This window comes from Pagrus pagrus (genome assembly GCF_965226575.1).
Source record: "Pagrus pagrus genome assembly, chromosome: 24".
Lineage (NCBI taxonomy): Eukaryota > Metazoa > Chordata > Actinopteri > Spariformes > Sparidae > Pagrus > Pagrus pagrus.
The window spans coordinates 15,531,824-15,544,869 of NC_140206.1; the positions used below are offsets into that span (position 1 = coordinate 15,531,824).

At 43.0% G+C, this 13,046-nt stretch overlaps 1 protein-coding gene across 3 annotated transcripts in view; it reads left to right on the plus strand.

Moving 5' to 3' along the window:
- mcf2la (mcf.2 cell line derived transforming sequence-like a) overlaps positions 1 to 13,046 on the plus strand; it is a 60,870-nt gene that overhangs the window by 19,152 nt on the left and 28,672 nt on the right. The window lies entirely within an intron of this gene.

The following is a 13,046-nucleotide window of genomic DNA, read 5'->3' on the forward strand; positions in this document are numbered from 1 at the left end:
AAACAGCTAGAGCTGTGTTATATATTTTGTTGAGCAGTGTTTTTTCATTATGCCAGATGTTTCCAGCAACGTTAAACCCAGAGAAATCCATATTTTTATTCAATTTAGTTGCTTGTCGTTGAAGGAAGTCGTGGTGTTTTGTTTTGATTGAGAAACCTTGTGACAGAAATGACATTCACTGCTTTTAAAGAACTTTATTCAATTGCTTCTGACAAGTTGAGATTCTGATTGGCTGGAAGGTGTTCATTAGCTTGTAGTTACCGGATGGTTTAACCAAAAAACCTTTGCTGCAGGTGTTTGTTTGCAGTCGGGTTGTTCTCAACCTCGTGTCATCCATTACAATCATGCGTAGCGCAACTTGTCGAGTAATATCCCTGACTTGAGTCTCGTTAACTGAACTCTCTAGTCTGCTGCTGTCTGGAGCCAGCAAGAGGAAGAAGAAGAGCAAAAAAGGGAAGTGGATACAGGTGAAAACCAAAGACTGTAGTAGGGAAGAGATGTGGCTGCTTCAAAACACAGAGAAAACACAGTACTCATAGTACTACAGGCCTAGGAATAAGTTTGAAGTAACAACCATGACAAACATTGTCATTTCATTAGTCTGTTGCAACTCTATATTGCCCCTCTCATTACATATCTTGGCTGTAGTGCTTCAGTATCAAGCAGTCAGCAATAAGGATCAATACATTTCCAGAAAATGAGACATTTGCTCTCGTGGAAACAGATGCACTCTATCCAAGTAACACTAAATGCATCTAGGTGAAATGTGCATCGTTGTCTTGGTTTCCAACCTGACTGCTTTATTTTAATGGGAATTTCCCAGGATGAAACCCTCGTTGGCAACGTCACCATGAACCTCCTTCTGGGGTCAATGAATATCTATAGAAAACCGTCGGCCTTGTTGCTTTCAAAGATATGTTGGATGAAGACAAAATCATCACTGTGTTGCAAATCTCTCGTTCCAGGCATTTTATAAATGGGTGTAAAACACTATGAATGAGCTTAGTGAATGAACCTGACCTGACTTTGTTAGCCTACATTGATTTTGTCTCATCGCCCAAAGATGCTTTTCCTGCTGAAGGCGCTATTATCCATCAGACGCTTACATAATCCAATCTAAAGTGGAGAGTGTGTTCTGTCCCGAGGTGCTCGCTGTGTGTTGAAGTGAGCTGTATGTTAACGTCTCGGCGCGGCTCGGCCGTCCTCGGTACAGTACACAGCAGGGCACACTGACAGCATGTTAATCACGTTCGTCCCCATTAACACAGTGTGTTTCCTCTTGTCAGTTGGGAGCGACGCTGGGACAAAACCCTTTTGAGAGTTTGAATGTCAACATCTCCTCCCCCTTATTTCCACTCTCAGGCGTGTATGTGTGTGTGTGTGTGTGTGTGTGTGTGTTCATTGGGTGACTCCATCGCTTCCATCCAGTTTCTTTGTTTGCAGTGATGGGTAGTTATGGCAAATTTCTGAACCACAGTGTTGTTAAAAATCAACAGAGATATTTATGTTTTGCTTGGCTCTCCGCAGGCTTTTTCAGGTATGTGTGTGGCGCGGTGTGTTTTTGCGTTGCCGTGCAGGGATCGTGTTTGCTCAACTGCAAGATGAGCCCGTGCAGCCCCATCGCACACAGACACACGCTCGCTCACAACCACACAGATTGTTAGTGTCAAGGTATCAACCTTTTTGTGCCAAGTCGAGATTAGAAGTTGACAAGTCTCGGCTAAGCCCCTATAATGCAATCTGGGTTGTGGATCCATGTGTGTTTGTGTGCTACTCAGGAGAACAGGAATCATTTATCCGCTTGCATTGGATTTAGAAGCAGCGGCTGCTGTAATGTTCCCTTTCAGTCAATTTATTTAGTCGCCGGGAGTCTTTCGCAGCAAACAGTTACAAATGGAATCTGTCAATACAAAAGCAAGAGAGCATAATCAATGCAGTCTGTACAGACAGGTAAATTAGATTAAGTGTATTGGATGAATCTTTAATGATCCCTGAGGGCGGATAGGATGATGGCGACAACGAGACGCGAGAAACAAACATATTGATTAAAGAGGCAGAACCAGATACTCACTGGTGATAACCTGAAATCCATTTTATGATATGTTGGTACATTTAACTCAATAACTGTAATACAATTTTGGCCTTGTTGCATCCAAGTGTTATTCAACATCAGTGATATTGCTCAGTGTCTTTTCTAAAGTTAGAAGACGAGGGGAAAATTATGTAACAGAGGCTGATACTTTATAACATTTATCCATCTACAGTAGATTATTTTGGGATGAGTTGTCTGCCTTTTCTTGAGTATAATGGAACTATATGGCACAGGGCTTGTGCTGCTCAAAGCACCCAAATATTATATTGTCCTGATAAAAGGCAGTTTTTTTCAAGTGTCTAGACCTGCTCAATTTGGAAAGTGTCATGAGATGACTTTTGTTGTGAATTGGCACTATACAAATAAAGATTGATTGATTTTTTTGGGTGCTTTGCGCAACACAAGCTGAGTGTTAGGCGTCTCTACAGCCGATATCTCTAAAACTTGGCAGCTCACACCAAAACATTTTCAAACAGACAAATAGCACTACAGGTAAGAGTAAAATATCTATTTTTAACTTTGAGGTAAACTGCCAGTTTAAGTCCCCAGACACGTTGAAACCTACTCTTCCCATAAGCATTTTTTCATGAGACCCTCCCTGCCCGGCAATTCAGATGCCACACGCTCAGTAACATGAGCTTGAACTGTAAAACTGGAGTGCCTCTCTAACATTGGTCAAAATGAATAGATTCTGCGTTATACATTGTGCAAACCTGCTGCCCTACATCAAACAGATGAGACGTTCCTTCTAACTTAGTTGAAATAAACTCAAATTGCACCTCTTAAAAGCTCTGTGTCGTACCCCGAAGCTGTGGAGCCTTCCGTCATAGCCTCGAAGAGAGGAATCACTTTTCCGCAGGGCATTGCTGACCTTTTGATCATGACCTCGTCAACTTTAGCACAGATACGAAAGCATATCAGCTGATTAGGATCTCAGCCTGGGTGTGGGCTGCAGTTTTGAGAGATTGCTCTCCATGAATATTGCAGCTGAGGTGGTATTGTCAAAACGTTTGTATATCTGCACCAATGTGTTGGTAACCACATATCCATTTTGCTAAAGTGTGAAGCTAAAATAAAAATTATCTAAGGAAAACCAATATTTGGATTTTGTGATAAGATGGGTTAATGATTCTAAAAAATGACAAATCCACAGTCAGTGTGGTGAATCATTTCTACCTACTACCCTCCAAAACATCCTCAAGTGAATCCAGCACAGCCCCAGTGACCTTTAAGGCTAGAATAGAAGATAGGTTTTTGCTTCCAGTGCATGATGTAATTGTCTAAAAAGAGTAGTGTCGAGTTTTTCCTACAGCTGCACGTTTTCCTTTAGGGCAAGTAAAAACACAGTCCTCCTGGATCCTTTACTTATTCGCTGCCTCCCTCTCTTGTCATTTTTCCCTTTTCTCTCCCCTCTCTGTCTTTCTCAGTTTTCATGTTCTTCCTTGATCCGTGGCGTGTAATGACTGGTAGCTATGCCAGAGGTAGCTAAAAAAAAAGAAGAAAAAAAAGGCTGCTGTGCTGTGATAGCCGCTGGTTTAACTCCCAGCTGAGCTGTTGTTTTGATACTCTAATGGTCGAGAGAGGAAAGGAGGCAGACCCGGATTTAAAACCCACAAGATTGCGAGTACATGCTTTTTTAGCTGAGTGAGTTGCACCACAGACGCCTCAACATTTTCCATAAATTTCCATACATTTCCATCAGACTACTGGTCAGAGTGTGCACTTGGAGCAGGTGGAGGTTCAGTGCCACTTTGGCACAGATTGAGACATTTTGGCTGGCACGAAACAGAGGTCACACAACCAGCAGGCCAATCCGAATGCTGCTTAGCTATCAAATACTGACAACACAGCAAAATACTACCTGTCAATACAGTATTTTTTTGTATATTTAAATTAAAGGTTGGGAATCTTTGAAACCTGTCACAGCCTACATTTTTAAGATAACTTAATGCAGGGGTTTGATATTTTGACAAACCAACCAACCAAGAAATAGTCTGGCAGATGACTGCATGTACTGTAAAACTACACCTGGTCATTTTATATATGTATAAGTCCGTGCACAAATTCTATCATCACCATCACAGTAATGGAATCTCAGCTAACTGTCGGTTTTTGCAGCAGACGCGAGTACAGTTTTCTCCACACGGCTGCGTGTCTGTGTGTGTTGTGACGGCAGCACAGACTACAGACAGGGGGACAGTAAGTGTATTGTTTCGCTGAGATGATGATGCCACCGGCTATTCAGTGGAGCAGGGCTCACTGCCAGTGACAGAGTCAGGCCTGAAGTCATTGTTCTAGATTTCTAACCGTTGCTGGAGTGGAGGCGCATCACTTTCAGCTTCTTGGCCTTGCCATGTCGCACATGAATGGAGCTTAAAGCGGCAATTTGTGAGATATGGCCATGATTTTTCTTTAAAGCAACACTGTGTAGAAATTGGAATTTTGTTTTGAAAAGTTAGCATGCTAACCCAATTCTCTCTTTCTCCTCTGCTGCGTCACACCTCTCCTGTTCCCCGCTTGACACGTTTGCTCGTCCCCGGAGTCATAGTCCTGGTCAGGACCACTGTAAATCGCCTCCATACTGTATCCGCTGTCCTCAAACTGGCATCAGTCAGCCTCAGACTGAATTCCCGTGGCCATCAGTAATATTATCATGTTTGTCTGTCTGCTGTTTCCCCTGATCCACACTAATTCAAGCTTTGGGTTTGGGTACGCGCACACACACACATACACATGCACATTCCAGGCCACTGTTGGCCCTGTGACCCAGTTGCTGTTTGGCATGGTGTGTGCACGGTTGCCCTGTCCTGTGTTTGTGCACGTGTGTGTATGTGTGTTAGATACCACACAGCAGTGACAGATGGGGCTTCGGTAAACCCTGAGTATAATGCCAGATAATAGAGCTTGGATTCCCTCACACAAGTGCACGTACACAAGCACACAGCTGCAGAGCGGCTGGCAAATCCTTGCTTCTCTGCATGCATGTGCACACAATGCAAATGACCATCTCTCTGCTGGTGTTGTACACCAGTGCAGCAACTTTTAACCCCCCCGGCCACACCCTGGCCATGCACACACATGCACACAAGCATTGGTTTATCCAACTTAGTGCCTTCGAGTCTACATTCCAAGTCAGTCCTTCACATGTGGTGCATACCAACGCAACAGATGGAGAGCTAAAGTTCTCAGTGACACCTGAGCGCCGGACGTCTGTCAGTGTCACAGCTGCTTTGTGCTTTTATTCTGAAGGTCTTGACCTGCTACTGTTTTGATGCGGTTTCATTAAACGTGACCAGCACATAATCTCAAAGGATATACTCGAGATCAGGGTTTTTCAATCCCGGACCCGGTGGCCTGTGCCCTGCATGTTGTAGGCTCCAACACACCTGATTGAAATGATCAGCTCATCATTGAGCTCTGCTGAAGCCTGACAGCGACCCATTTCTTTGACTCAGGTGTGTTGGGGCAGGGAAACATTTAAAACATGCAGGATACAGGCAACCAGGATCAGGATTGTAAAAACACTGCTCTAGATCACAACAGATTTATATGGCACTCACATTATAAGCTCTATCTGGAAAGCTCTTAAATTGCCCCCCGGGGACAAGTAAAGTATTTTGAATTGAATTGAATATTGAGGTGCATATCAGATAAACAAGCAATACTGTAGTACATGAAGTTACATAGAGTTTTTGCATAAATACTAATACATACATCATTATAGGCAGCACTCCCAGGAATGACCCCTTTAATCTAGTTGATAAGTTACTGGAAAACAGTGAGTTATTTTAGTTCCAGTGTCTGGGGCCGTCGCAGGCTTGTATCAAGCCCACCCAACTGAACAGTCTACCTGTCTGCCTCCTTCAAGCTTACATGCCTGCAAGCACTCTGCCCATACACTCATTCTGCATGACCGGAGTCTTCCACAAGGATAGGCGGATGTATTGCTAAAGCTTTTTAGCGAGCTGGTCACACAAGAATGGCAGAGAGAGTGCAGCCAAAATCCCCCAGTAATAACATGCCTGCTTGACAGCGGTGAGCACAAACACATGCCGTGTTCATCGTTCACCTTCAGTCAATGATATTAATTCAAACTTCACAAGGCTGCACACCAAGTGAGTAGTTTGTGAAAATGGGTGTTTTTTCCGGGGGGTGTACACAGGTGGTGAAGTCCGGTGATTAAATCCAGGTTGTCAGCCTACAGCAGTGAGCAGCAGCTGACGCTCTGGGTAGCCTTTTTTTCAGACTGAAGTACATTTATGACAGCTGTTTCCCTTGTGTTTATATGATTGTGGCATTTCACAAAGTTGTTTATATATTTATGAGACTAAAAAAGCTAATAGACCTTGTGGAACATAATAAATTAGCTGCTGAAGTGTCTCCCAGCTGGTCAGCGAGAGCTACAGGGCAGTCGGTGTTGGTGTAGTCAGGTAGTGTGCGTTCATGTGTTTTGGAGGAGTGGCTCTGGAAGTTGCCCTGAAGGGAAGTGGTGGGTTTTGTTTTTTTTTTTGCTTGTGCTGGTTTCTACAACTATGCTGGAGGTACGTCTGCTAACATTTTTTGCTGTTTGGACAGAGAAAGATTAAGCATATTTATGAGTAAAGGCATTTCCTCTCTTTTATAACTACATTTAGAATAACTTAATTCCCAGAATTTATTTCTGCCGCAGCAACCTCAGTGCACCAGACTACATTTTAAATGCATTTAAAACATTTAATGCATTTAAAACTTAAGGTAATTTGATCCCAGCAACAAATCATGAGAGATTTAGACTGTTATCAGTGGACCCTGATGATCCATTTCCTCTGGCTGTTTCTGTGTGTCTGAGGTCATTTATGTGTGTTGGTGCACCTCTGGGTCCAGCCATGTCATGTTTGCTTTTGTTTGCATAGTCCACAGCTGGGGTCGTGTGCGTGTATGTGTGTGTGTGTGTGTGTGTGTGTGTGTGAGAGTGAACATCAGACAGCACTCCGGCTTCCTGTGGCTTTGAACTGTCAGCCATTAACCAGCAGAGAACAGCTGGCTGCCATCTTTGAACTGAACAATGTGTTTGATGAAATCCTGTAGGAACATGACCGCAGAAGAAAGGAGGAGGTGTGTCAGGGTTTTTTTTTTTTGTCCGTCAGCGAGACGGACAACGTTAGCTGCAGGGTCCATCAGTTGGTGTGTGTAATGGGCTGTAGCTTAATGAGACTTAATTGGGCCGTCGCCTCTGCTTCACCTCGGAGGACCGACATAACCAAAGTGTGCCTCGTTGCACAAATTGAGTTTTTGAAATAACAATGTAAAAAAAAGTGTTAGCGGTAATCGAATCCAAACACAGGCATCCTCACAGTGTGTATAGTGACAGTGCACTCACTTACTGTTAACTATGTAGGAATTAGATGCTGAGATAAGTCTGCGTGTTTCAGACCAAGACCGTGTTTTGTTTGTATTTCCATAGTGATGTTTGAAGGCCAATACTGCTGCTTAACGTCATTTAACTGTACCAATACTGAACTAACCAGCTGCAATAATTGGGTGAGTTACCGATTCCTTGTCAACTATTAAATAAATTGGCGACTATTTTGTTTTTGTGCCATTTCTCCAGAAAAAAAATGTCCAAATTCTCCAAGTCCAGCTCTTAAATGAGATTAATGTCTGGTTTATTTATTCCTCTATGACAGTAAACTGAATATTTTGGGTTATGGAGAAAACAAGACATTTTTGGATGTCATCATGGGCTTTTGGGAACACTGACTAACATCTTTCACTGTTTTCTGACATTTTATAGACAAAACAACTGATCGATATGAAACGACCATTAGGCATTACCAAGTTCCAAAGAAAACAATACTTTCTAGACAGATATTGTACATGTGACCTATTTAAGCAAGCGTATTGATTAGTAAGTAATTTAGAGCTTGCAGAAGCATTCAACTAAACATCTCCATGTGTTTTTCGAACACTAAAGCCAAGACACCCAAAATAAAAAGTATGAACCTGAGAATGAGCATAATATGGGACCTTTAAAACAACAGATGATGCAAATAATCTGAATCATTTCACCGCTTCCTCTTGAGGAGCTGGTCTGGTCGGTGGGTATTTTACAGTTGTGAAGTGAAGTACTGCTGTTGACCCCCTACAATAGAGCAAACACATCCGCAGCATCAGCTAGCACCAGGCCAACACATTAAATATGTAGGCATGTGTAAAGAAACCCTGTCCACCATTTCATCCTTTTGAGACAAGAGCACCTCTACGCTCTTTTTTCCGACTGCCTCATTCCCCAGCGCTCCCTCCTCCTCCTCCTCCTCCTCCTCCTCCTCACTATCTTTTCACCTCTCTAAATCCAGGGCTTATTCTCTCTCTCTCTCTCTCACACACACACACACATGCAGACACAGGCATGAGAGTGTGAACTGGTGTTATTCAGTTAGCTTTATTTATTGTTCAGCGTATCTCATATTTAAATCCTGAAAATATTAAAGGTTATGCATATTATTGCAATATCTCTCATATAATTAAGAGAAAAACTGACTGGGAAGAAGATCTAACTTCTGAATTTGAATACAGAGAATCGTATAGAACTTAAGTGTGCCTGATTAAATAGAGTTGAACTGTGTAATATTTCATTTTAATGCCAAGATTGTTGGGTTATATATCAGGTTGCCCCTCAGCTAAGCCCCTGGTAAAAAAAGGATGAATGAAATGGTGAAGGGGTGCTTGGGGGAAGGGTACAGGGAGGCGGAGGGACATTCTTTCTAGGCCCCCCATAATCACTATTTGTGTTTGGCTTGCATTGCCCCACTTCTGTGTGTATGTGTGTGTGTGTGTGTGTGTGTGTGTGTGTGTGTGTTGTTTGGTGGTTAAAGGGGTTCACTTGCAGCCTAGTCGCTATAGTTTAATTTCATTCATTCGTCTGAGGACAAAGCAGGGAGTATTAGAGTTTCAGCACAAGTGAAAAGCAGCCAGACGCCTGAATGTCTGATAGGTGGGCACTGTTCACCCTTATAGTGAGGCAGGATTTGTTACAGCATTGATTATATTGTTGTTTTTTTGCAGGTTTTTTTTTTTTTAATATTAATATATTTACCCTAAAATCCCCAAACAATACCAACACCAGTTAGTGATGTTTGGACTTGAAACTGATGATTGAAACTCATATTATTTACATCATGTATTTTTTTAAATGCTTGCAGTTTTAGCATTGTTTTACAGGTAGTTGCTACCTGTGACAAATAAAGAGTAGCTGCTGATCTCAACTCAGTGAATGAATGAAATAATGAATGAATCAATCAATCAAACAGAGACCCAACATCTCCCCCATGAGCAGGCACTTGGTGACAGTGGCGAGAAAAAACTGCCTTTAACAGGCAGAAGCCTCGAGCAGGACCGGACTCGATGCTGGGCGGCCATCTGCCTCGACCCACTCCAGTCTTTCTTTCCCAATTTCTCGGGGGTTTATCCGTCCAACTATATTGACAATAAAAGCAAGAGACAGGCTGAGACAGACCTACTTTTTTAAGTTATAATCAGAGAGATTCATTCGATTTTAAAGAATGGAGGGTGGAGGAGTAAAGAAACCAGACATTATTTAAATTTAAGAAGCCGGACTCTGGACTTTTCTTCAGAAATGGCACAAAAACAAAATAGTTGCCAATTTATTTAATAGTTGGCAACAAATCGATAAATCAACTAATCATTGCAGCAAATTTGGTTAAATTAAAACCCTGTTTTCTCCTAATGTGTCCGGTACCAACCTGTTCATTCCATTTTAAAAACTAAACACATACAGTGTGGAACAGCTGTTATTCCAACCCTACATGTCAATCATCAATCAGTGATGATGACCCAAAACATCACCTTTGAGGAATAGCAATGTGAAAACTTCCATAAACTGCTGTTAATGACATACTTAGGTATGGATTATTACTTAGAATTGGGCAGCAGTCGTGACTATAATACCCGAGTCCGTTCAAGCTTTTAGTTTGTTATTGGTGATTACATACAGATACAGAGGCTGTTTATTTAGCATGCCTCTGGGTTATGAGTTTTGGGTTTAAGTTTGGAAGTCAAAGACACACACACACACACACACACACACACACACACACACACACATAGATGTGGATACAGTAGAGTCAAAAAGCACCCGCACATGTCTGGCTGCGCTCCAGAGTTTGGGTCTTAGCCAGGGCTTACTGCGTGACACACTGAACTGACAGCTGGCCCGACAACACACTGCAACACACACCCTGACATTATGACAACACACTTGCTCACACACAGTCGCAACATCTGAACATTTCTAAAGCAGAACCGTGGCTCTTTTAAGCTTCACGTATTGTGCGCACTTTGCTTAAAGGCACTGTAAAGAGAGTTACATTTCAAAGCACATCCTCTCTTCCCATCTCGTCCTGCTCTCTGGTTTTTGCTGAAGCACGGGCTAATTATAGCAGAGTTGCTGTTTTTGGTGAAATTACAGGCCGGTTGGCTCTGCTGTAAGCTCTGTGGTCTGTTAAAGTCTATTAAAGTGGACCTGCATTAGTGCCACGTTAACCATCTCTTTAAACTGGATGCTAAAAGTGTTACCCTTTGTTCCTCTGCTCTTCCCTTCCTTCCTTCTAACCCTTCTGCTTCAGTTTGTTCCTTTTTTGGTTTATTAATTCCTTAGTCATTTCGTTCCTTCCCTATTTCCCTCCTCTTTTTCCTGCTACGTCGCTTCAAAAGGTGATAAAAAAGGGTTTTCTGTCTGTGTAATAGTAGGTCCGAGTGTTCCTGTGTTCACAGAAGCTGGATGGTTCCTGAGTCACTGCTCTGTCATCGTAATGTAATCTCATGATTCTGGTGCATGCCCGGTGCCTTACTGGCATTATTACTGTATGTGTGTGTGTGTGTGTGTGTGTGTGTGTGTGTGTGTGTGTGTGTGCGCCAGTCATTGCTCTACACCTCCGCTGTAACAGATTCCTGCCTGACCACAGCAACACGTATACTTGTGTCGCCAGTTTAGTAGTAAAGTAACTCGGTCAACAGCTGTTCACACACGCTGCTCCGTGCTAAGTGTGGACTTCACATGAGACATGAGACTTACAGTATGTGGTGTGAGTCACTGTCTAGCCAATGACATGCTTACACACTGTGCATTACCGAGGATCTAAGCTCTTAATCTGGCGGTTTCTTCATCATATGGAGCGTCTGCAGAACACAAGAGTATCCTCAGATTTCTGAGATCATTGAAACAAATGGCTAACGAACATCAGAACGTGTAGTTTTCTTTCAGAATATCTCGTAAAAGATTATATTTATGGATGAGAATGCTAGCCGTATACAGTAGTTGAATAACCTGCAATGATCTCTCAGATGTCTATTGAGTTGGTTGCTTCGGTCTCCCCTTTGGCCCTTGCGGCTCACTAAACCACAGTCTCGCAACAGGTTGCTTGTTGTCATATGGGTAAGGCTGGGAAGGTTCCAGTTTGCCGATCCGGTCCAGTGTACGAGCTGTAACCAGATCGATTCTGCGCCAACCAACTGAACTGACATGTGTCAGTTGGAACATCAGGTGGAGAGAACTAGCAGCATGTGGCTAGTTAGCAGGAGCCCGGGATAGGGCTCCTGCTAACTAGCCACATGCTGCTAGTTCTCTGATTCTGCTGTTTAGCTCATCTCCTTGGTGGTGCGGTGCTTATGTGTTGTTATGCTGTACTAGAGTTGAGACTTGTGCACAAGGTGGTGCTGTGCTACTCACACCGACAACCACAAGAGTAGTGAGCTTGTGAAGGTTATGCTGCAGCTTATTACAGTTACACGAAACATCAAGGGCGGTTACTGTTCATGCTTGTGAGATCTGACCAATCAGAGCAGACTGGGCTTTTTGTGGGGGGTGGCCTTAAAGAGACAGGCGCTAAAACGGACCCTTTAGACAGAAGGGGAATAGAGGCGCTGCAGCAATGGACAGTGTGGGAAAAATCATGTGTTTTTTGAACATTAAAGCATGTGACATGTTTCCTAGTAGTCCTCTCGAATAAAAGTATGAATGTGCTCAAATCCTGGCAGGAAATATTATGAGATTAAATCAAGCATTCTATCTTTAATTGACTGCCGAGCTTGGAGCCTTGTAATGAGTGAGTGGAGCTGCTCCTTTGGGGGGGGTTTGGTATCTGGCTCCTTTCTAAAATGTGAACAGTTTGCTTGGTTTGCACTTCGCTGGTAATTAATGCCTCTCACTGCCAGCCCTACCATACTGCTCAGAAACCTCGCCACACTTCCCTCACACCAGTCTGGGTGCCAGCCTTTGTCTATATGCACACACGCACCTCACAGCTATATTTCTTTGCACAATACGATTCTCAGTTTTCGTTCACAGATGCGGACACGATCGTACACAATTAGCGATTCTCCTCCTTGTAGTTGGCATGCGTGGGTCACACATGGCAAACAAACGGGTGGGGGAAGAGTGCTTTTTCTCTATCTCTGTATTTCTCTGTCCGTACAAGTCTCAGAGGGCTAAATGAGATTACTGTAATCCAGCTTGACCAGAGAGAAGAGGAAATCCAAATGCTGTTTAGTTCATCCCCTGTCGGTGTCTCCACCTCGCTTTCTCCCCTTTATCCTCTGTGGATTGTGTCGCTTTCACTCTCCTTTTTTATTTCCATCTTTCCTCCTTATTAACATATATTAAAAAAAAATCTAGGATTTAATCCGCCTCTGAGTCAGTGCAGTCTCAGTTGAATGTTGAACAATGTATGTCTGTGTGACAACAAGGCCGTGAAAGGTTGCCATGGCAGATTGTTAGATATTTGGACACCAATAGGAAGCCAGCTGATTTAATTACATGAATCTGTAATAAAAAAGATCATCTGATGGCTATAAATGGGTCACACTGTATTATTGGCTCCGTATCAAAATGTGGCTAATCAGCCACAGTGCTCCCCACAGCCTGATTTAACCTCTTCTGTTTCTTCTTTGTCTTTGT